The sequence below is a fragment of the Zalophus californianus genome, chromosome 3 (assembly GCF_009762305.2).
Source record: "Zalophus californianus isolate mZalCal1 chromosome 3, mZalCal1.pri.v2, whole genome shotgun sequence".
NCBI lineage: Eukaryota > Metazoa > Chordata > Mammalia > Carnivora > Otariidae > Zalophus > Zalophus californianus.
Window position 1 is genome coordinate 13452193 of NC_045597.1, and position 25103 is coordinate 13477295.

Consider the following 25103-nt stretch of genomic DNA (forward strand, 5'->3'; position numbering starts at 1 on the left):
ACATTTACTAGGTAGGCAACACAGGATCTTCTGTGTTGAAAGTTCATAATTATAGTCAATATTCCCTTATGTAAGGAGACCCAGAACGTGTCCTTATAGGACATTCCTCATGTTGATACAACATACTCAGGCCATTGTTTTGACTCTATTACTATAGGAAGGAGGAAAATATGCTTTCAGACAAATTGGAGAGTTAATCTAGCATAAGGGCTATTTATGTTAATACCAATCAACAGGAGCAGAGCAATCAGGCTATTGATTTCCAGTGCTGTCAACATTTGCTAATATACAATTATAAAACTGCAGACTCTGTTCTCTCTCTAAAAGAATGCAAATCTCTTTAAAAGCTCCAGAGTGTTGAATGCTGGAGAATTATAATTAGAATTTTGTTCCCCCAGGAGTGAAAATACCATGCTCAGAAAGTACCATGCTTCAGCTAATGCAGTGATTCCCTGCCTATTGATCATTACTAATCTATTATATCATTAGTTATTCCCCTTAAATACTCTGTCTGTTCCAATTAAATTCCTTGCAAAGGTTGAACAGACAGTAGGTAATTGAAAATACCCTACTTGAAATCTTCCCTTGGAGAGAGGTCTGGATCATTTGCCATACACTCAGCTTCTACTGGCTACACAAGTGTGCTCTTTATTCAAGTCCTTGAAGCCACCTTGCAGCTGCTCCCTCTACCTTCACAGAGTAGAAGGTAGAGTTTGTAGAGTACTGTTCGTTAAAGCAGAGAGCTACATTGCCTGTGCCATTGTTAGAAAGTTCTGCCTTACGGTGAAAAGCATACCTTTGTCTCATAGGTAATTTAACTTAAATAATCACAACCTTTGCCAATATGATATGATTTAGGAACTGAGTTGTTTTTTTTTTAAGTTGTTGAAGGTCAAGAGACTTATATATGTTGCCCATTTAAAAGGATATTTTTCTTTTTATTCATCTAAGTGTCTTAATAAGTGCTTACTTAGCCATTTACAATACAGTGTATAATACAACACACGCCAACACTAATTTCCTCATTTTGAAGGCACATGGGATTATTGTTGGCAGAGGTTATGGTGTGTATGAATTATTACAAGACTATCTTGAACTCTTTATATAAACTCCAGGAAGCTAAAATTGTTCTGCTCAATGTAAATGAATTTAAGGATAAAAAAAAAAATAATTCCAGTTCTAGCTTCTTGGAAAAGCCCACACATCAGTAGTCAGTGCTTACTGATGGAATGTCAGCAGACTGTCTCAGATGTACCACAGCAAGAATCGGAGCAAGGATTAGAACCTGCTCTCCTGTTCTTGTTTTCTATAGCTCCTGGCACAAGGTGGCATATCCTGAAATCTCTCACCGATGGTGAAGTGAGAGGGCCTATCAATGGGAAGGGATGCTCTCATGGGTGGGATGTCTCAAGCACTTAAGATCATAGACAAAATGGTAGTTATTTGGAGTGGCCATTTTTTGCTGAGTAGCACTGATGCTTTACAGAAATATGAAGAGCAGCTAAGGATGAGACAGAGGTACAGGGAAACCAGGTGGGAAAACCAGGGGGTTCTCTTTTGGTTCCTTACAAAAAAGCTCTCATCTCCTCTAGCAGGAGGGTAAGGAAAAATGAGGACCAAGCCTAGACCTTAAGAATATGATGGCTAGACTTCAAAGACAGTCAAGTGTCCAACAGGGCCAGGTCTGTTACACTAAGTTGAGAAAAACCTGGTACCTGGACACACAACATGGGGACATCTAGGAAGATGCCCTTGAAGATTTTGACTTCTTAAGTCTTCTCCAACCTTCTGAGCCTGCAGATGTTGCCAATCTTCCCCAGAAGAGTAAGCATCCCACTCTCCATGTCCAGCTCCCCAGTGCTCAGGAATTAGTGTCGAGGACTCTTTCTCCCAAGGTGACATGTCCTCCTTCTCTTCCCAGGACGTGCCTCCATATCTCCTCTTGGATACTAGGCCAATCATTGGCATTAAGGAACAGCTTAAACCATCTGGTGGTGTGCTGGGCCTGGTAAGGGAATAACCGGACCATACCCCAAAGGTGTTGCAAGACCTACCCAGCATATACTGGTAGGAGACAGATAGCATGTGTGGGATTGGATTCTGAGGGTACCGGATCAAGAGGGCCAAAACATAAAATTGGATAGGTAAGTTTATCTACTTGGGAGTGCTCTCCTGAGATAAAGAATCGACGGGATCAACACTCACAAGGACCCCCAAGAAATGGCTCGAAATTGCTACTAGGATGGCTCCTAGAAGCATGGAGAAAGTTATAGCCCGTGCTAAGTGAAGTTGAAAAGCCAGAATTGCCAAAGTAGGCAGTGCCAAGGCAGAATTGTCAAGAAAGAAAGGATTACAAGGCTCAAGGAAGTAAGCAATCAGGAATAGGTATTCTATGTATGGTTAGATGGATAACCAGATGGTTATGTTCTACAGAAAAACCTAGATGAAATGCCATTTACCAAAGTTACATGGGATGTGCTAATGAGGAGTGTGAGCATCACTAAACAGCCCATGGTGGCTCTCTGAAGACCAGGGCTGACAGTGAGAGAGGCTAGAGTACAACTTGGTTTGACGATGGCAATGATGATGATGGTACCCGCCAAAATAGAGGTCCGGTGTTGGCACCCCCAATAAGCACGGTGCTTTCCATACTCCATCCCAGTATCTATTTTCAGAGAAACCAACCTATAACTATAAAAATCTAGGCTCTGTGCAAGTGAAATAGCAATTAATAATAAATAAACACTAGACACATCATAATGGAATTTCAGAATATCAAAGAGAAAAAGAAAACCTTAAAAGCCACCTAAGAAAAAAGGAGGTTACAAAAGAACAACAATTAGACTGGCAAAGATCTCATCAGTGACAATCAATGACAGTGACAATAGAATAGCATCTTCAAAGCACTGACAGAAAGTGAATATCAAATGGGAACTCAGTATCCAGTTAATCTGTCATTCAAGCTGAGGACAAAATAAAGACATTTTGAGACAAGCAAAGACAGAGAGATTTTGCCACTCTTAAGATCTGTTGAATGAACTACTAAAAAATGTGCTTCAGCAAGAAGGAAATTGAACCCGTAAAATAAGTGGGATTCAAGTTCAAACAGTCATTCATAAATTACTGAACAAGAGTAATAAATTTAAATAAGGATAGACTCTTCTTTCCTCCCAGCAATTTTAGTGCACATTACCTATGTCAATTTTGCAGTGTGCTACTTAGCATAGAGGGTCTATCTATAAAATTATTTCCTCTTTGTTTTATAGTAACCATTTTTACAGCCTAAAATATATGCAAATACTCAATTTTTAAAATGCTATTATAGTATTGGACAAGCATTAACAAAGATGTCCGGAGAAGCAGAAAACACTAAGAATGCTGAACATTTGAAGGCTGGGTGATTGGTTTGCACACATTCACTTTCTAACATCAGCATTCAAGCTGGTGTCTTGGCTAAAAGACTGACTTCCACAGCAGGTCATGGGAATTCTGGGATGCTTACAAAAAGTTGAAGGCATGACTGTTAAATCCAGGAACTCTTAAGGCGATATTGTATATATTGTATTTTGAGAGGGTGAAGGGTGCAATATTATCGAACCCTCAGTATGAGTTATATACATTGACATATGGTATTAGCTTTAATCTTCAACAGAACTCTATACAGTAGGCATTATTATTACCTTTATCTTACTGATGAGGCAATTGATTTTCAGAGGTTACTTTTTCAGAGTCTCAGCTAGAAAGGGACAGTAATAAGATTTGAATCTAGTTCTCCGGAGCCTCAAAGCCCATGCTTTGTCACTAGATACATCTTCCAAGGCAGATAAGCAGCAGAGAATAGGAATCAGCCAACTCTATTGGCACAATGTATATTCACAGAGGGACTTAGAGATAGAGAATTTTTTTTCTCATTTTTCAACCTGTTAATTTTCAGGCTCCTCTGCTCTCTTTTCTCTGCTCTACCTTATACTCTGGTATTTCCCTGGGGTTTTATTCATGGCATGCTTCTCACCTACTTGCTCAATTTCCCAAATCTATGTGTTTTGCCTGAATGGCCAGTGGCTTACCGGATGATGTCCCTCAGGTGTGGCCAGTGGCTTACCGGATGTCCCTCAGGTGTGGTTTCATTCATTTGTTTATCCATCACCTATTAATTAAATGTTTATTGAAAACTACTATAGTTTTTGTCCTAGGTGATGAGCGTCAAATGACACGCAAGTCATGGCACTCTGCCCTATTGTCTGGGTAGTTCAATATATCTGAACCCACACCCCCCTTATATCTCCATCAGAGCAAGTGAGCGGCTGCTAAATCCTCCCAATTCCAATGCCCCACCCCGCATATCTCTATTTCCAGTGCCTTCTTTCATGCCCTCTTCACCTGCCAACTGAATTACTGTTGTAGCCTCCTGAATGCCTTCACTACTGCTTTCCACTTAGATTCAATTCCACCTGTACCTGTACAGGTGTGAGCATTTAACTCCTTGGCTTAACCCCCATGAATTGAGGTTCTTTTTGTATAGGACAAGATCCACATTCCTGCACATGTCACACAAAGCCCTACACAATGAGGTTCTTGCCTACCCCTGCAACCTGGCCCCTATCTCTTAGCCCCTGAAAACCCACCCCTGGACCCCTCACTTCAGCCATGGTGTCATGCTTCGTTTCATGTCTCCATGACCTGCCTACTAGCATGCCTTGGGTCTGGAATGATACTCTCACCCTAAGCCAATAAAATATAGCACTCTTGAAATGTCAGCAAAATTATCACTCCTGTATGAAGCCTTCCTAGGTTCTTTCAGGAGAATTAACCATTCTCCTTTTTGGATTCCTAAGATTATCTTACATATTTATAGCATAAATCCATCGAAATAATGTGTTTGCTTACATGTCCAAATTTCTTCCCTAAAATTCCAAACTCCTTATAGACAGGAGTTGTGCATTATTCATTCTCACATCTCTAGGTCTTAGCGCAGGGCTTTGGCACATCTCCTCTCTGTCCAACTCAATTAATACTTGTTGAATGAATGGAATGAATGAAGATGTGGTTTGTAAAATGTTACCCAGCATATCCTTGCCACGATAGAACACTGCTTTGTCCTTCCTGCTCATAAAAATGTAGAAAAACCCAAATATCTTTTGGAGTAGCTCAGCTCATTTCTCAGTGTTGTGGGTCTACTCTGGAAACACAAAGAGCCCTTGATCAACTCCAGACTTGAAGCAAGTTCCCTCCTAAATCTAGTCTAACAAATGCTGGCAATTCTTCTTCTGAAACACTCCTATTTTAGACCCTTAATTTCCTTGTTGGAGTTGGATAGGGTTTCACTCCTCTAATGTTAGAATTTATAATTGAAAATTCTGTTTTCTCTTAAGGCTGGCAAAGCAACAGTGTCCATCTGCTTTCAAAATCCTGAAAACAGAAATAAATAATAATAGTGGGAAAAATAAATTAGTTTACTGGAAAGCATGTGGGTATTTTAAAAGTTATTGCTTTGAAGACTTAGCGTGCAAAAGTATAAACTCTCAACTTTGGCCTACATATGTATTTGTTTTCCTTTAGAATGCTGAAGTTTTACTCCTTAGTTCCACAAATACCTTTTTCTGTTGTCCAAAGTCTAGGGCTTTTAACTTCTTCTTCTTCTTCTTCTTCTTTTTTTTTTTTTTTAACCAGATGGCAATGTTAAAATGATTTTCAAAGTGAATATTTTAGCTTTTAAAAAATAAAACATGAAAAGGCATGTATGAAAAATTAGGCCCATTTTATTTTGTTCACTATTTTGTTAAACTTATTTTTAGAACATTTCATCAATCTGGACATTTTCACAGATATTTTTATCAGTTCAGCCTGTTCTGTATCGCTTACCAGTCTGGTTGCTATGGTGTGACAATGATTTTTTTTTTTTATTCTTTTCCAAACAAAAAATAACCTTTCAATGACAATGCACTTAGATTTTTAAAAAATGCATCCATACTCTCTCAGGCTATTTTCAATTATACAAACCAACTGTGCTTTAGCTTCAAACTCTCTTTAATCTTCAATGTTATTAGAACAGGATTTGTGTCCTTGGGGACAGAGAGTTTTTAACTGAAACCCAAACCCCACAGCACTAACAAAACATTTGTGTAATATGGCAACTTGTAGGTTATTTAAAGGAAGATCAGAGCAAGACCTTGGTTCATTCAAAGGAGGTTAATAAATCCTGGACCCAATTTGGAGATAGGGAACTAGAAGGAGGCATAATAATAAAATAATACATTTATACATGCACAGTGCCAGGCACTGTTCTAAGGGATTTTCTTGTATTAACTCCTGTAATCCTTACAGTGTCAGGGGTAGGTGCTGTTATAAGGCCCGTAGTGCACATAAGAAAGGAAGCATAGAGAGGTTAAATAACTTAATGCCTATGGTTACATCAATCATAAGTAGTGGAGCCAGATTTGGAAGCCCAGTGGTCTGGTAGCAGAGTCGGTGCTGAAAGAAAGCCATTTACTACAAGGTATTTGAGAACGTGCAGCAGAGTTGGTGTTAGATTTCTCGTTCCCATTCTTGTCTTCTATTTTTTTGGCTACTGTTTTAGTGAGTCACAGGACGCCTACTGATCAGTTTCTTCCCAAACCATCCATCCGGTTACCCCACTGGTTTAGCACTTGACTGCACCCCTATACCAAACAAGCAGGCCATTCCTGCTGGCTGGACTGTAAGTGCTCCGAAGACAAGGACCCTAAGGGGTGGTATCAATCTTCTGGATGCCCACAGAACTGAGTGCCAGGCTGGGCATTAGCAGGGGCTCAGTGAAGGCCCTACCCCAGAGTGGTAGGTCAGGTCTGTAACAAATGCTCAGAGGGTCTCCCTTAGTCCTCCTCTTCCTTCATCCCGCTCCATCCCCGTGGAGTCCGCACAATGTATAGGGAATAGTCTAGAAGCAAAGCCTGGAACAAAGCTGATTTAGATCTCCCCCTCTGTCCTCCTGCCTCCCTTTGTCATGGCTTGCTGGGCTTAGGGAGCGAGGTGGCAGAGACCCAGAGTCTCTGGGCCAAGTCTTTCTAGTGTTCCTGAAGCTTCCTCTCCAGGCCGACTTAGAGCAAAACTCCTTCCGTGGGATGACTTTCAGACCTTCCCTCTCCTTCTGTTTAAATCATATTCAGAAGGGGGGCACCTGGGTGGCTCAGTTGGTTAAGTGTCAGACTCTTGATCTCAGCTCAGGTCTTGATCTCAGGGTCGTCTACTTAAAAAAAAAGAATCACAGAGAGAGAGAGAGAGAGAGGGAGGGAGGGAGCAAGTGCGTGCCCATTCTGTCTCTTGACTTTCTATCTTCCTTATGCCTGACACAGATGTGTGCTATCAGTGAGCCTTTAAGAGCTTCATCTTAGGTGGAGTATCTGCAGGCCCAGCTGTTCCTCAGAGCAACAAGGTGGCTCAGCAGATAAACCACAATGTGTGCAAGCTAAACCAGGGCTGCCGCTTCCCTTCTGCCCCCAAATCTCCCACATGAATGTCTCCCTCGGCCCACCCAAACTAGAGAGGAAGGGCATTTCTAAGACATGGAGCTCAGTCTGGCCAAGCGGACCTGTTTCTAGTCCACCGTGGCACTATTCGTCACCTCAGTGTTGGACGTCGCTTGACTCAGCCTGGGTATCTTGGTTTTGAGGAGTCGGTGTCCCAGAGGAAAAAATATAGGCTCCAGATGTGCTCTACAGATCACGGGATTTGGAGTCAAAAGACCTGCTTTCCGTTTCAATTTTTGGCCTCGGGTTTTCTGGGGAAATCATCAAAGTGTTTATCTGGTGTCCTAACCTCCCCGAGACGCAGATTTGGCATCCATAAAATGAAAATCATAGCACCTGTCGGGGAATGGGTTAGCAGACCTAAATGACATCATCCCTGTGATGTTTTTGTTATTTTATGATGGCGTGTGCTGATGCACCAACCTTCACAAACCAGCTTTCCTGTTCAACTGGCTCATGGGCAGAAATAGGATGTTCATAAGCTCTTTTGAGCAGAAAGTGGGAAAGAAGGTACAGGAATGAGTGGACTTGCTCACATGGCTCTTGGCAGGTTTCAGGCCCTGTCCAGGAGAGATTGAAGACGTCAATGGGTGGCCATGGGGGTCTCTCCATAAGGCAGCTTGCCACTTGGCAGGTGACCTCCCTCAGAATGGACAAGTGTGAAAGAGGGTGCCCGAGATGGAGGGCACTGTCTTTTAGGACTTCCTCAGAAGTGTTGTCCCATGGCTGTCCACCAGAAGTGCGTCACTAGGTGTGGCCCCTATTCAAGGGGAGGGCATTACCGAGCTGCACGCACAAGGTGGTGGGAGCATGAGGGCCATCTTAGGAGGCTGGCTGCCCTCGGTCAGACAGAATTTAGCCCTAGTCTTGTTCTATGAGTTCCAGTTCAGTATTCTTAAAATTTTCTTCCGCTGTTATTTATTTGAGGAGAAGCAGTTTTGGCAAATGGTCACAACATTTCCTTCTCTCGCCTTGCTCTTATCCTACGTTGACAGCTTAATGACTTAGACAAATGAATAAACATAAAGGAGGCAGCATATCATAATGATAGAGGGTATGAGCTCTGAGGTTCGGATAGTAGGTCCCCATTTATCAGATGAGATTCTGCAAATTTCTAAGCCTCAGTTTTTTCAGCTGTAATGTGAGAATAAGAATAAGATTTACCTCATTGGAGAAGACAATGTGAAGGGACCCGTAAACTTGGCATATGGTAAGCACTCAATAAATTTCAGAGATACTGTTGTTGATATGGAGATACCGTATTTACTAAGTACCTGCTCTCCAGTGACTTTTAGTTTAGAACAGGAGCCTAAAAATTCCACTTTATTTTCTCTGTTATTTTATCACCCCTGATTTCGGTATAAAATCATTTCAATTTTCTTATGGAAGGAAAACCAAAAGGCCTCCTCGTTAAACTGAAAACCACTCTGGTGTTCTCCTAAGTAGCATCCAGACAGAACATTGAGATGCTCCTTGAACATATTTTTCACTCCCTCTTGCTTTTCTGTTGCCCTTGACATTCTGCTGCTCTGGCTATTAGAAGGTTAGAAGGATGTTTATAACTAAGAAGACGAAAGTCCTTGGCACATGGCCTTGAGCTCTCTAGAGGAAGTGTGCCTCTGAAATATAACAAATAAATAATAAATAGGCAATGTTTGGAGCAAGCGACATAAAACTTCCGGCTTCCCTCAGAGGGAACATCCAGGGCTTTGCAGGGGTGGGCTATAGGTTTCTAAATGTTGAGGGAAGTGTCATCTTCTATTATGAAAACATCCTGATATTTTCTCTTATTGTCAGTGGAATATAATGAATTAAAAATTCCATAGGGCTGTATAATTATGTTTTATCATAATGGAAAAACTGAAGTCTTAATAAAATATCTTAAAACACACACAAATTCTCTGTCCTGAAAGTGCTCTAAAAATAAAGTCTCTTTAAAATGACACAGAATCTCTTAACAAAGTAAATGTTTATGATTACAAACCTTGACCGCAAATGACATACCAGGCATGGTGAGTTTAAGCCTCTCTCCAGATTGGTCAAACATTTGTCCCTTTGCATTTAGGGGACAGGACACATAAGCCCTTACTACGTATATACCAACATACACCTTTAACTAGGTCAGGGAAGCACCATATATATGTGCTTTAAGCAAGTGTTTCTTTATGATTAAGCTTGAGACATGGCATGAATGGTGGGAATTTCAGGAGCGATGGAGGCTAGTAGGGAAAAGTGCTTTTGATCTGGGAAATTTTCTCTGACTCTCAGTTAATTAAACCATAGACAGAACTGCCAAGGGGACACTCCTGTGCCTTAACACCCCGAGTCTCCTTAGGGGACTCACGAGTTTGCAAATCTTCCTAGGATTGATTGCTTGTGGTGTGACCTTAAATTATTCCTTAATATGAGTTCTTGGGACCCGACACTGAGCCTTTGAACCAGGAACTGCTGATGTTATTGCTAATCCTCACAGCATTAAGTATCTGCATCATTTAGGGCTCCTTGTGGCAAGCAACAGAAACCAACACTGGTAAATTTGATTGAAAAAGGAATTTGTTCGGCTCATGGAACCATGGGAACAGCTAAACATCAGGCTTCAGGAAGAACAAGAACACAGACAATCTGGGGGATTTGGGAGCAGGGAATAATGATAGTTTGTCCTGGCAGCCTCTGATGTCTCTGGCCCCTGGCTCAAGGCCTACGAATGATGGTGGTGGTGGTGGTGTGTCTGATCGCCCTGGCTTGAGTCTCTTGCTTTCGCTTAGGGTAATCTGATTGACAGGGAATGGGGTAGGCTTCTCTCCACAATGGGATGGGAGGGAGGTTGTTACCAAACGAACAAGAAGGGATGCCCTGAAGGCCAAGATGCAAAGTATCTTCTATAATATTCTCATAATTTTAAAGTTGAGGAATGAGGTCAAGTATGTTTACTTAGATACCACAGCATGTGTCTCGGCGACAACTGACATTTGAACTCAGAGTGGTCTAATACCCAGGCATCTGCTCTGCTCCTCCTCCTTCCCTCTGCCAAGTCCTCTCTATGCTACTGAGCACGATAGCATAAGGGTTGACATCCGTACCCCGGAAGATCCACAGGCCTATGTTTGTAAGACCTTCTGATGTCTTCTGGCGAAAGGTGTGGTTTGAATAGGAAGGAGTCAAACATCACTGTGTCTGACCAGCGCAGGAGGAAGTGAACAGAAAAGGACAATTTGCTGTAGCTGTTTTTCCCTCTCTGGCAATAATAGTTCCAAACAACCGAGCTTTAGGTGATGTCCTTAACCCAGAACACCCAAGGCTAGCTAGGTGGAGATCCTAGTGTAATTCTGAATGTAAAATTAGAGATCTGGACTGATTTTAAGAGTTGGTAGTTATGGGTCGGTGGCCAAGGGCTCAAGCTTAAGCTGATTCTCCCCCCCCAATAACAAGCATTAAAGATGTGAGTAGTGGCTTAGCCGACTTTTAAAATGTGCCTGGACTTAGGACTCAAAAGAAAATGCTATTATATTATGACAATATATAGCATATATAGTTTACACAATGCTAAAAATTTCTGGTTTAGAGTTCATTTAAATATGGTAATTTCTACTTAGAAGTTACTTAAAACTTTTGTGCAATTATACTAGTCATTAGTCAAAGGAGAGACAGTTCGAACCAGGACTTTCCTTTCTATTATTAGAGGAGAGAATGTCAGGTACTTAGCGCAGCAGACTGGTATATAGAAGCTACTCAGTACCTGCTTATTCCATCCCCTTTGTGAAATCAAGTAAGTTTTAATTAATCATTGTTCACATACTTCAGTATTCTTATTCACCCAACATTCGTGGACTACGTACCAGGGGTCAATCACATGTCATTCTACTTCTCCAAATCCATCAGTGCTTGCTAGCCCCGCCTAATGCGTTGCTACTCAAAGTGTGGCCCACGGACTAGCAGCAGCAGTAACACCTGGAAGCTTGTTAGAACCAGAGGTCTCAGGCCCCAGCCAGACTTCCTGAATTAGAGTCAGATCTCGGTGTAATTTGTATACGTGCTAAAGTTTGAGAAGCACTGACCCACTGGATCAGGTTCCCCTTCCTTATCATAAAATATGATCTTGCTCCTGGCCCTTTTACTTCTACTCCTGCCACTCTCTTCCTTAGGATTTGAACTAACATTCCCCGGACACACGAAGTTGTTTCCTGTCTCTGGGTTTCTCCCATGCTATTCTCTTTGCCTGGGACCTGGTTCTCCTTTTTTCTTATTGTCTTACAAGACCTACGCTTTCTGTAAGACATGCATACATGTCATTTGTTCATTTATCCACGCATGTGTTCATTCTCTATGTATTATTAGCTACTATATGCCAAGCACTGTGCTCAGGCACCTTCTCTAAAAAAGCCTCCACTGAGATGGGTGGCCCTCCTCTCTGCTCTCTGATGTACCAGATATAACTCCTTCATTGATGTATAATGCTATGTTGACGTTTGCTGTTGACATTGACCTTAGGGGCCAAGGAGGCTGCCATAGTTCTCTTTGTTTGCCCTGCATCTGGCATAGTTCCTGGTTGTCAGTGGAAGCTCAAGCAGCGTTTGGTTGGCTTCAACTGTTGCACTTCGAGGAACTAGTGTTTGGGCCAGGACCACAGCAGGTGATCTCTGAAGCTATTCATGACCCAAAGTGAGAATGCTCTTGGCCCAGACACCCTCGCCAGCCATCTGCCATGGGGGTGTTCCTCTCTAATTCACTCGAAGGCCCTGTCTTGGCCAGTGGCAAAAGTGACGTAATCCCTCATCTACACACTGAACAGATCTGGTTGCTGAGAGTGTCACGGGCAGGAAGGACTCAGCATACCGTCATGAGCAGGAAACAGGGGAGGGCCATTACATAAGTGATAAAGATTAACTGAAACAAACAGAACAGATAGTAAATGAGAACGGGAAGAACCTAGTTAAAATATGGACTGTGGAGCCAGGTGGCGTGGGTCCAGAACCCCAGCTCTGTTTCTTGCAGATCTTGGCCCAATTGTCAAATTCTCTATGCTGCAGTCTCCCCCACTGTAAAGTGGGAAGAGTAATAGTACCTACCTTATGGAGATTAAACAACTGATTACCCATAAAGACTTGCAATAGTGCCTCACACACCATAAGCCTTACATTGTTTAACAGATAGAAAATTTTGAATCATTTGAAAATAAAATTCAGTGCCTCATTCTCTTTCCATCAGTGTAAGCCTTCCCACGAGTAAGTGCATTTGCCCACTTCCCAGTATCCTCCTGGGCGTACAGTGGGAGTGTGTACATCTTTAAGCCCGAGCAAGGCTTTAAAGAAATGAACAAAAGGGAAACAGCTGCTTTGTTTTTGAAAAGATTTGCCAAGCTCACGTAGTTAAATTTAATGGCTGGGTGTTTTAAACCCTGGAGAACAATATAATTTGTGTCATCACCTGCTACAAAGGACAACTCTGGCGAGCGTTTCATTCTGGTCGCCTGAAAACCGAACTTGAACAAAAGAAGCAAAAACAAACACAAATACAGTAATGGGAAAACTCTAATTAGGCTTTGGGAAAAGATGGTCCGGTCCTGTCATGTCTTCATAGAGCAGGACAAAAATAACATGGGCACCTGCAAAGTTATTTTTCTTACCAAATATTTCCATTTTTAAAGTGATATTTTGTAATGGAGTATTTCTGATTCTAGCACGTGGGAGGGGGCTGGAGAAGGGGGTGGGAGACCACTTTCTGAACATCTGTGTGCGCTTTACCTGTAGTGTCTCTTTTAATCCTCCCAAATTTCTGTGAAGGAGATATTTCCACCATTTTACAAAAGAACACTGAGACTCAAAGAGGTTAGGTAACTTAACCAAGTTCATACAATCAATGAGTTACAGAATTGGAATACACCTGCCTAACCCTCACACCCGTGCCCATGTCAAAATCTGTTCAATTTTAATGGGAACAAAGTACATATATATATATATATATATATATACACACACACACACACATTTTCCAAGATTTTATTTATTTATTTGACAGAGAGAGACACAGAGAGAGAGGGAACACAAGCAGGGGGAGCGGGAGAGGGAGAAGCAGGCTTCCCACGGAGCAAGGAGCCCAATGCGGGGCTCGATCCCAGGACCTTGGGATCATGACCTGAGCCAAAGGCAGACGGCCAACAACTGAGCCACCCAGGCACCCCCAAAGTACTTATATTTTAATCTCTTTTATGTAGTCCCCAGGAACCAAATATTAAATGCTTGTGAGGTTCAGATAAAAATAATGTTTGATTTTTCTTCATGCAAGATAGAGATCTTGCTTCACCACGGTCTCTGCATTTTGACAGTGATCACGGCAGGGGATCTGATGACAATGACGAGGACCACCATGGAAGACAACAGTCAACCGATGACCTCATATTGGTTTGGAAGCCTCAATGTCCACATGGTGGTACAAGATATCCCAATGACTTGATAAAAATGAGTATCTTGTGATAAAATTCAAAGAGATACTGATGGTTAAGGGAGCTCCCCCTCCCAAAGGGACTTGGCTGGGGTGCTGTACTTCTAACTGATAGAAAAACTGGGAGATAGAAGGTCTTGGAATACAAGATCCTGCTGCTTTCCTCCTCAAGGGCACTATTCCACTACACCACTTATGACCAAGTAGCCCAAGGACATGTGAGGGGACAGGAGAGAGAGAGAGAGAGAGAGAATAGAGAAGATTGCTATTTGTAACATGTGGATTGTCCTTACTGTTATTCTCTAGGTCAAAAAATCGCTTAGTCCAGAGAAGGCAAGAGACAATTTCATTTCTCTTCTTGACATTGAGTCCAGCAGTTGTGTCTGCAGGTCCATTGCAGAGCAATGTGTGGGTGTGTTTAGAATGGGTCCGAGGGCATCAATGAGAGAAGACCCTAGATCCTCACTTGGGTCTGATGAAGATGCCATTTCAGCAGCCCTCTAGTGGGGTCCAAAATGCTCCTGGGATATTGAAATGAGAGTGCTCGGAGTTCAGAAAACCTGGGGCTGGTCTTGACATAGTCCCACCTGCTCTATGATTTTGAGCAAATTATTGGAAGGAAGAGGTGAATTAATATTTGTAAAAATACCCTTTTAACTGAGAAAACACTATACAATTGTTGAAGGCTTATCAACAGATTGCCAATATGTATCATAGCAAATCCCGATTGGACTTTTCTCTGTCATCTCCTTTCCCCACCAGGGTTTTTATCATGCTTCTCCAAACATCCAGGAAAATGGAGAATGGTTTCCTGGCTAACTCAGATCTCCCTACGGTAAATCCTCTGAGGGTTTTGGTAGTTAGAATGAAAGTAGTTGAATTTTCTTCGCAAGTCGCTGGAGATTAAAAAAAAAAAATAAGAAAGATGTTTGATGACTCTGCTGGAAGAAAATTACACAATTAGGCTGATCGGTTATCATCTGGGCTACGCTACCTTCTCCTCTTTCCCTAACCAATCCTCCCAATTGTCACAGCAGGTACTAAGTTAAGTCACTTAGCTCTTCTTTCTCCTCACACTTCCCCACTTCTTCTTCCCCATCCTCCGCAGGTGCCTACCCCCTTCCCATTACTGAAAATAGAAGCCATCAGACAAATCCCCCCCCCAACTTCTGAATTCCAATCCTACAAACTCTCCTACACCCACCTCATCCCTTCCCTCTTGTAATAAATAAATCCAGTAGAAAGGTCTCCTTTGTCCAGTCGAAGTTTCTGTATCCCGCTCCTGCTCGCCTCCCCAACGAACCTCGTTATGTCCATTATGCATCAGTCCTCTCACCTTTGTCCTTAACTTCCACTCTCCTTAATAGATCATTCCCACCAGCATCCAGTTGTTGAATACTAGCATCGTCCGTCTTATAGTACAAACAAGGTAAAATCACCCCCCTCCCCCGGCAGAGCAGTTCCCTGTAGCTGCCACCTTAGCTCTCCCACTTCTTCTCACCAAATTTTTGAAAGCGTTGCTTCTTTTCTTGTCCCTGCTTCTGTGCCACCTGCACGGTGCTCTCCTGCGTGGCTCCGCTAACACTGTTCTGGCTTGGGTCACTGATGCTCTTGCTGCTAATTTCCTTAGACTATTTCAAGTTCTTATCTCACTTGATGCTCAGCAATTTTTGACACTTGCACTCACTTTGTAAAACACACTTTTCCTTGGATTTTGTAACACTACACTCTTCTTGGCCAGCCCGTCTCGGTATCCTTTGAGGATCCCATCCCCCCACCTGTCCCTCTCTTAAGCCCTTTATACCCACCGCGACCCCCCCTCAACTTGCCCACCCCCTTGGCCTCAGTTACCATCCGAATGTTGTATGTGACTCCCAAACCTCTGTGTCTAGTCCAGCTCTCTCCTTGGACTACCCAATCCTCCACATCTAACTCTCTGGTGGTCTCTACCCAACATACCTAAAACCGCACTCAGCATCTATTTCCTGAAATTTGTTCACGAACACTTCCAGTGCTTTCCCATCACCCTTGAAACGAAATCAAGGCTCTGTATGCTTTTCCAAGAACCTTCAGGTCTCGTGGACCTACTACTTCAGGCTCGGGACCCTGATGCTCTACACTCCAGCTGTTTTGACTGAGGTGCCTCCAACCACATGCCCTCTTCCATTTCTGTGCCTTTGCCCAGGCCAGTCCTCACACCTGCAACACTTTTCCCCAAGCTACCCTGTTCAGTTGCTAACTCCTCCTCATCCTTTAGGTCTCTTCTTCATCATCCTTCCAGAAGCCAATGAGAAGCCTCTCCAGTGTACACCGAACTTCCCCCTAATCAACTATTTACTGTATCAAACGAAATAACCACGTTAGGGTACTACCAACAGTTACAAACCAAGCGTTCCCTGGTTCTCCTTCTTACTTACTTCTCCACCTGCCATTCTTCCCTCTACCCTTTTGTGGCACTTGCTGGCCTCTATTTCAAATATTTTTTTTTAAAGATTTTATTTATTTATTTGACAGAGAGAGACACAGCGAGAGAGGGAACACAAGCAGGGGGAGTGGCAGAGGGAGAAGCAGGCTTCCCACCGAGCAGGGAGCCAGACGCGGGGCTCGACCTCAGGACCCTAGGATCAGGACCTGAGCTGAAGGCAGACGCCCAACGACTGAGCCACCCAGGCGCCCCAAATATTCTTTTATACATATCTATCTGTCCACTAGATCACAAGCTGTTGGGAGTAATGCTGGAAATTTGAAGCAATCAATACATACTTGTTGAACTGCACTGACCGGAAATAAAATTGGGTATGACTCCAAAATAGTACATTATTTACATGGCTATTCTTTACTATAACTTACGTAGTCATTCTCCTATTTTTAGACATTTAGAGTTTTGTTGTTGTTTACTATTTATATCACTGAATAAAGCTTTGATGAAGATTGTGGTTATTAAATCTTATTTCTATTGTTTCAGACTCTTTACATGGGTTAGAGTCCTAAAACTAGAGTTACTCAGGCAAAAGGCATGATAATTTTAAATTTTTTATTTAAATTCAATTAGCCAACATGTAGTACGTCGTTAGTTTCAGATGTAGTGTTCAATAATTTATCAGTTGCATATAACACCCAGTGCTCATCATGAAAGGTATGATAATTTTAAAGATGTCAACATGCATTATCAGGTTGTTTTCCAAAATTATTGCACAATTAAAATTCCCAGTTTTGTGAGTATTTTACGGATTGTCTTTTAAACCTTTATATAGCATGAATACACATCTAAAAAAGCACTGCAAGGGCTGTCTGAACCTATCATTTCCCTTCTCTAGGAACGTTGCCTGAATGTTGAGGTGTTGAGGAGCTGGAATCTTGCAGGCCTTAAAAAGAAAAATAAAGAAAAAAGGCCATTCAAAAGGCTCTGCACAGATAGTGCAATCTACCAGCTAGGTGGTTTCAAAGGGCCAACTACAGGGCCTAAGGATTTTTAAATTTTAGTCTTTGTTCGTTTCCTTTTCAGGGAGCTCAACATGTAATATTGATGGTTAATAATGAATGTTAAAGGTTATGATGCAATGTATAGATAAAGCAGAAAAAGACTTCTTTGGAGTAATTTCACTGTCACTAGAGTGATAGTGTTTCTTGGACCAATTATAAAAAGCCAATATCTCTTTGTTGGGTCATTTGTTATGAGTCACAATAGCCCTCATCACTGGCAGTGTTAGAATGTTGAGAGACATTAAGGCATAATATTGATGTGGCGAGAAATGCATGCTCCCCCAAGTTTTTGACTATTGATTTGGTTCTCTTTGTTCAAATGGGATGTTTCTTTTGAGTAACCATTCAGCTGATCCAACAGCTAGTCATTTGCCCTGGGTGCCCTGACCCAGCTAGGCCTCACAGGCCCTTCTGTTGTGTAATGGGGGCTGCAGACTAAGTGTCTCATTGGCTTATTTGTGAGTTCCAGCCTCATCATCTGCAGGAAGAGAGGAGGATGGGGATGGTCAAATACACAGGGGAGGTTGGTGGGGAGGGGACGGTGCATAGAGTGGTTATTTAGACAGAAATAATGACTAGAGAGTAAACAATGGAAACAGTCAAGGTGCGTGTTCTCCCGGAGGAGGATGAGCAGGCTCCGAACTATGTCAGTGACAACAAGGTTAGAAAGAGAAGGGCTAATATGGAACCCATCTGAACACGGTTTATGTCTATACCAGGCCAATTATTTTGAAATAAAGTCAATTCAATTCAATAAATATTTTTTCTGAGTGTCAAGACTGTGCTAAGAATATGATGAGAATACAGCACTGCCCCTCAGAGAGCTCATAGTTTCCTAAGGGAGATAAATTATAAGCCAATCAAAATAGAATGCATTAATACACAGGCAGGGAAGTAACCAGAAGGTGGGAATGTTTGTCTGTCACAGAGGGCCAGGGAAGCCAGGTTTTCTCAATAGTTATTTTCTAGGTCATCAAATGAGGAAGTGGGGGAAAGGAGCTTTTACAAAAGCATAGAGGAATAACACACCATGAGTTATTTGGGAGCTATACGCAGTGTGGCATTGCTGAGTAGTAAATGCACTGTGGATTATTAAAATCTGAGTAGGGTAGGATGCTGGGGAAGTTTCCCCAGATGGACTGATAAAGGGCCTTGTAAGCCTTGTGGAAAGACACTTTTACCTGCAGGAAATCAGGAGCTGGTGAAGGGTCCTAAGCAGTGGACCCGTGGGTGGCAGAGGCTGGGAGTGCAGGCCCTGATCAGACACCTGGCAATGATATTCTGGAACTGTCAGGTCTCCCCTCGGAGTCTTGGGCAAGTTCCTTGGCCTGTCAAATGCTGTTTTCTCAGTTTTATAAAGCAATGTAATAAGTGTATCTGCTTCATCAATTCATTGTGAGGATTAAATGAGAAAATGCCTGAAAATAGAGTGTATCACCACCATCATCACCATCATCATTACCACCACCATCATCACCACCACCATCATCATCATCACCATCATGACCATCATCATCATCATCACCATCATGACCATCATGACCATCATCATCATCACCATCACCATCATCATCATCATCATCACCACCATCACCATCATCATCACCATCATGACCATCATCATCATCATCACCATCACCATCATCATCACCATCATCACCATCATCATCCTCCTCACTATCACCATCATCATCATCACCATCATCATCACCATCATCACCATCATCATCACCACCACTACCATCATCATATTTCTATTACCGCTTTGGTTTCAAGGCTGAGGATTATTTTAAAGGGAGAAGGGAAAATAGGAAAGATAATCAGTTACAGACCTATTGCAGTAGTCCAGATGTGAGATGATAAAGCTGACAGGAAGCATGGTAGGGCAGGCTGATTCGAGAAATGCATAGGAAGTAAAATCAACTGTTGTTAATGAATGTAAAGAGAGGAGTAGAGGGTGGCCTTCATGTTTTTGGTTTAGAAGACCAGGGGACAAACAGTATCACCATGGTAAGTAAAGCAGAAAGAAGAGAAATTAAATATGTTTTTAAATGCCTTGTCTGAATTAATCATAATGATAAAAATAGCTAACATTTTACAAGGATTTTACCATGTGCCATGTACTAGGCTAAGCACTTCACATATAGCAACTAATTTCCTGCACCTCACAACCAATCAGAATAGGTAATATTATTATTATTATTATTCCAATTTCCCAGATCAAACCGAAGCCCAGAGAGGTTAAGTAATTTGCCTACTGTGGAAAAACCATTTTATCCCCTTGATGTTACCTGCCCTATTCTTTGCTTTTGCTGGCTACACCTTTGCAGTTTTCCCCTTACATTGTAGCAGCTTCTTGGCAGAGAAAGATGATAAACACCTTCAACCTGCCTTTTTTTTTTTTTCTCTCAACTCCTTATAAACAAAATTTGCTTCTAGTCTTTGGGTGTCATGGAAAGGTTATAAATTATCATAAGTTCTACAGAGTCTTCATATCTTTGGGTAAACATAGCCACAGGGATGCACCTGGACCAGTTGGCTGGTCAGAGTGTAGGAGTATTGCACCTCCTGTTTAGAGGCTGAGCTGGTGGTTGCTGGCACATCTGGAGGGGAGAAGAAAGATTGACCTGAGGACCGCCCTTCCCCCTGTGCCTGGGGGGGTTCTTCAGACTAGGGGATTTTACATATTGGCCCGAAGGTCCCAGCCTATGCACTTAATCACTACTGACCCACTCAAGGAGAAAAAGCAGGTACATCTTCCAAGTCTTTCACTGCCTGTCAGTTCTCCACCCCCCCCAGATACCCAGGGGCTGGACTTGCATCTTTGCTGCTGGCGAAACTCACACTCACTGACCTGAGTGAGAAAAGAAAATAACAAATCCTCTCCATGGACATAACAGCTTGAACGACTAGATTACATGGATCGTATTGAGGCAGAATTCATGGAAAAACAGACTAGAGATTTGATGAAAATGTCATGAGAAGTCTTAAGGAGATAAGAGAATGTAAAAAAGATGTCTGGGAACTTTTTAAAAAGCCCCCACCCCAAGTCCACACTGAAAGTTAGGAGGTGAACATCAGGACAATAAAATTGATCACCTGAAAGACTGAGTGCAGGGAACCGTCTGCAATACAGAGCAAAAACACAGTGTCATATTTGTTGAGATCTTATATGTGAAACTTCCAAATATTTAAATTAGATTCTTCTTACTGTATATGTTACCAAAAATTTCCTAGACCTGCTCTTGTACTGAAAACAGATTCTTCTCAATATTCATATATATATATATATTTGTATATATATCTGACATGACAAATGTGACAGTAACAAAAGAAGTCCTATCCCTGTTAGGGACTGAATGTATTCCCCCTGAAATTCCTATGTTGAAGCTCTAAGTCCCATTGGGAGGGTGTTTGGTGATGGGGACTTTGGGCAGCAATTAAGGTTAGATTAGATCATGAGGGTGGGACCCTCATGATGGAGTGAGTGGTCTTACAAGAAGAGGAAGAGAGAGATATTTTTCTCCCCCTTGCAGTCAGCTGAGGAAAGGCCACGTGATGACAAGGGAAGAAACCAGCTATCTGCAAGCTAAGGAGAGAGCTCTCACTAGGAACTCCATTGATTGGCACCTTAATCTTGGACTTCCCAGCCTTCAGAACTGTGAGAAAATAAATTTCTGTTGTTTCAGCCACTCAGTTTAGGGTTTTTGTTATGGTAGCCTGAGCCAACTAAGACAATACCTGATATACAATGACGGTAGTAAGGGGGGAATGCCCCCTGTATGCTGGACTAATTATGACCCTCATCATATCCTCCTGAGTGGGTGGGGAAACTGGAGATTAGAACAGTAAATACTGGGGTCCATAGAGGTTAAATGATTTGACCAAAATCAATAGGAAACGACAGTTTAGAATGCTTTTATTTCCAGTGCATTTCTCACAGTGTACCTTATTTTCTTAATTGATTTATGAAGAAATAATATATTTCTTTTTTATTTAAAAGCATCTATTAAAATACCTCAAACACCAAGGCAGAAGGTTGAATAGTTTGCCCGAATTCTTTCACTGGATTCAAGGACCAGGGGATTGCCAGCACCCAAATCTAATTATTAATCATTGAATTGAAAGGGTCAGTAGGATTGGTCTCCTAGAAGCCCAATATGATGGGTCTTAATTTGGAGGGAAATTTCAGTTTTAAGGTGACTTGAGATCACTCAATCAGAATGCTTTTAATTAATCAGATTAGAGCTTGTGAGGCACTTTCCATACACTGTTACATTTAGTTTGCACAACAGTGGATATGCTAATAATGATCTCCTTATCACAGAAGAGAAAACTGAGGCTCAAAGAAGTTAAATGATCTTCCCAAGCTCACTTAGCTGCTCTGTGACAGAATCCAAACACCAGTCATGATCAAACTCATGCTCTTTCTACAGGGCTTAGGAACACCAACAGGAAGAGACGGGCTCCCTCATAGGTACAGTTGTTTGCCATGGTTGATCTCATTCTTTCCTGACCCTTGACTCAATGCCAGCCGACTGATAATAACTGAGAACCGAGACTCTGACTCATAAACACCGTGTTGATATAGTTACTACATGCTTAATAAGCCTGAGCTGGTTATGATGACTGCAGCAAAAAGGCAGTCAGCTATGTGCATAATACACTCTTGGGGAAAGCTTAGAATGGGGCCACCAACCTCATGACATATAGGACATAAAAATCAGAAGGAAGAACCTGTTATCTGATCAAACAATTGAATATACTTGACCTTTGAGGAACCAGAGTAAAACAAAAGGAGTAAGAAGCTCAAACAGATTACTCCAAGCTACAACAGAAAAACGAGATGAACTTTACATGAAATAAAGGTCAAACTCAGCTAACTTAATGGACCCAGGGTTTCAGGTGAATAGTATGTACCCCCCCAAAAATGAAAACTTTAACTGAAGCCATGGTTGTAATTTAAAATACCATGAAACCATTAGGAACGCATCAAAAGTTAATTGATTTCACCTGAAAATGTATTACAACCTAACGAGAGAGCTGGACCATGAGTGAACACCGTGAATCCAAACAATGAAGACTCAATTTAGGGGGAAATCCGTGGAATCTAAGCCAAAGTTGTAGAAATCAAGGACAAGGCATGGGTGGTGCTGTTAGAATAAATCAGGCATGGGAATGGAATAAAGAGATGATACTTCGAAGCCGCAAGGCCAGGTGATCACAGATTTAAGCAATATATGGAGGAGGTAGGACAACTTGTTTTCAGCATAAAGGACTTTTCTTCAGAGCGAATGCTAAAAAAGTCTGTTTAAAGAAAAGAAAAGAAAAAGAATTTGAAGTAATTTTTAAGAGAGAGATGTTAGGGTTTTCCGAAGGAAAAATGTTGCCTGAATTTGTCAAAGAATGGAGAAAAAGATATTTAGCACATGGCACGGATGGGAAGCTTTCTACTGACCTTTCCCTATGAGAAAAAGGAAGCACACATTGTCAACACACTAATCTTTGCCTCAATAGAAAGCCTATTTTGGCTGAAATTAATATAACTATACTAGCTTTCTTTCAGATAATGTTTATCTGGCACATCTTTTCCCATCTGCCTGTGTTCAATCTTAATGATTTAAGTATTTCAGAGCACCTCTGTAAAAAGCATATGGCTACATTTTATAAATCCAGCCTGATCATCTTTTGCCTCGTAACTAAAGATAGGTCTGTTAAGGTTTAGTATAGCTACTGAATTTATAAATTAGTTTTATTTTTACCAGGTTATTTTGTGCTTGTGTTTGTCTTCCTTATGCCGGGCTTCATTTCTTCTCTTTTGTCACCTTCTTTTAGGTTCATTATTACTTTCTCATTCGGCCTTCTTCCTCTTGTATTTTATTTTATCTTATCTTTTTAAGATTTCATTTATTTATTTGAGGGACATCGTGCGAGCAAGGGGAGGGGCAAAGGGAAAGGAAGACGCCCTGCTGAGCAGGGAGCCCACTGAGGGCTTGATCTCATGACCCCGAGATCATGACCTGAGCCTAAATCAAGAGTCAGTCGCTTGACCCACTGAGCCACCCATGCGTCCCTTCCTCTTGTATTTTAGAAGTTATATACACTATATTCTAAAGTCAACCAGTATTTTTATCCTCCTCCCAAAACCCCGGACACTGAGGTGATTATCCACTCCCACCTTCTATGTTATCGTCATGTATCGTATTTTCTAGCACCACAAGATATTTTAATTAATTTAATTAAGCCAATATTAGTGTTGGGTTAACCTCATTTGCCATATCCCTTGTTCTTTTAATCCTTCTTTTATCTCAGACTCTCCATCTGGGATCATTTTGTTCTGCCTGAAGGATAGCCTCCAGAATTTTCCTTACCATCTAAATGTTGCAAACTCTCAGTTTTCATGTTTTTTTTTGACAATATCTTTGTTGCCCTCCTTTTTTTTTTTTTTTTAAAGATTTTATTTATTTGACAGAGACACAGAGAGAGAGGGAACAGAAGCAGGGGGGAGTGGGAGAGGGAGAAGCAGGCTTCCCGCTGAGCAGAGAGCCCGATGTGGGGCTCGATCCCAGGACCCCGGGACCATGACCCGAGCCGAAGGCAGACGCCTAACGACTGAGCCACCCAGGCGCCCCTGTTGCCCTCCTTCTTGAGAACTGTTGTGATTGGCTTTGACTTCTACATTGGTGTTTATTTTCTCCCAGTCCGTTGTCCATATCTGTTCTTGGGTTCCCATGGTTGCCACTAAGAAGTGAGCTGTCCAATTAAGCACTAGCCCTGGGAAGGCTGTGTCTTTTCAAGACGGAGGCATTTAACATCTTCTCACGGTTATTCAGTTTTTATTTTGCTGTCCCAAAGTGGATTTCTTTATATTTGTCCTGCTTCATATTTATAGTCCCATGGATACGCTCAGCTACTCTCTCTTCAAGTACCAATACTACCTGAATGTTTCTCTCTCCTTCCGGCACTCACCTTAGACCTCTGTTAGCCTTTCTCGTTCTGTCTTCCAGGATGCTTAAACTCTCTTCCATGTTTCCCATCTCTTTATCTCTCTACGTTTCATTCTGTGTAGTTTGTTCAGCTCTGTCTTCCAATTTGCTATTCTCCCTTAGGTCATATTTTACCTTCCTTTTCTGGGAATGAAAGTAGTTCTTTCAGAATAAAACTGTATTTGGTTCTGCTGGGGAACTTGCACTACTGCCATTCTGGGATCACTTTAAACTACTTTTTTTTTTTTTTTTAGAGAGAGCGCCCCTGCATGCAAGTGTGGGGAGCAGAGGGAGAGAGAGAATCTTAAGCAGACTCCACGCCCAGAGCAAAGATGATGGGGGTGGGGGAGATCTCACGACCCCAAGATCATGACCTGAGCCGAAATCAAGAGCTGGACGCTTAACCGACTGAGCCACCCAGGTGTCCCTACACTACATTTTTGACTTGATGTATTTTGGACAACATAATGTTGTGTGAATTAGGGCTGTAAACCATGTGAAGGCCAGCATGTGGTCACAAATTTTTAGGGGAGACTTTCCTCTTCTACTAAGTGACAAGGTACTAGACAATGCACGTCCTCACTGTCCCCAGGGGAGAGGGGCAGTGAGTTTATTTCTAGGGCACACCTTTCGAGAATAGCCTTTGGGGGTCCAGGGATTATGAAGGAGCTTCCTGCTAAATCACATCTTA

At 42.0% G+C, this 25103-nt stretch overlaps 1 protein-coding gene across 4 annotated transcripts in view; it reads left to right on the forward strand.

Moving 5' to 3' along the window:
• The window catches only part of LOC113919970 (ubiquitin-like protein 4A), a 176217-nt gene that overhangs the window by 124210 nt on the left and 26904 nt on the right, over nucleotides 1–25103 (forward strand). The gene's annotated exons all lie outside the window — the stretch shown is intronic.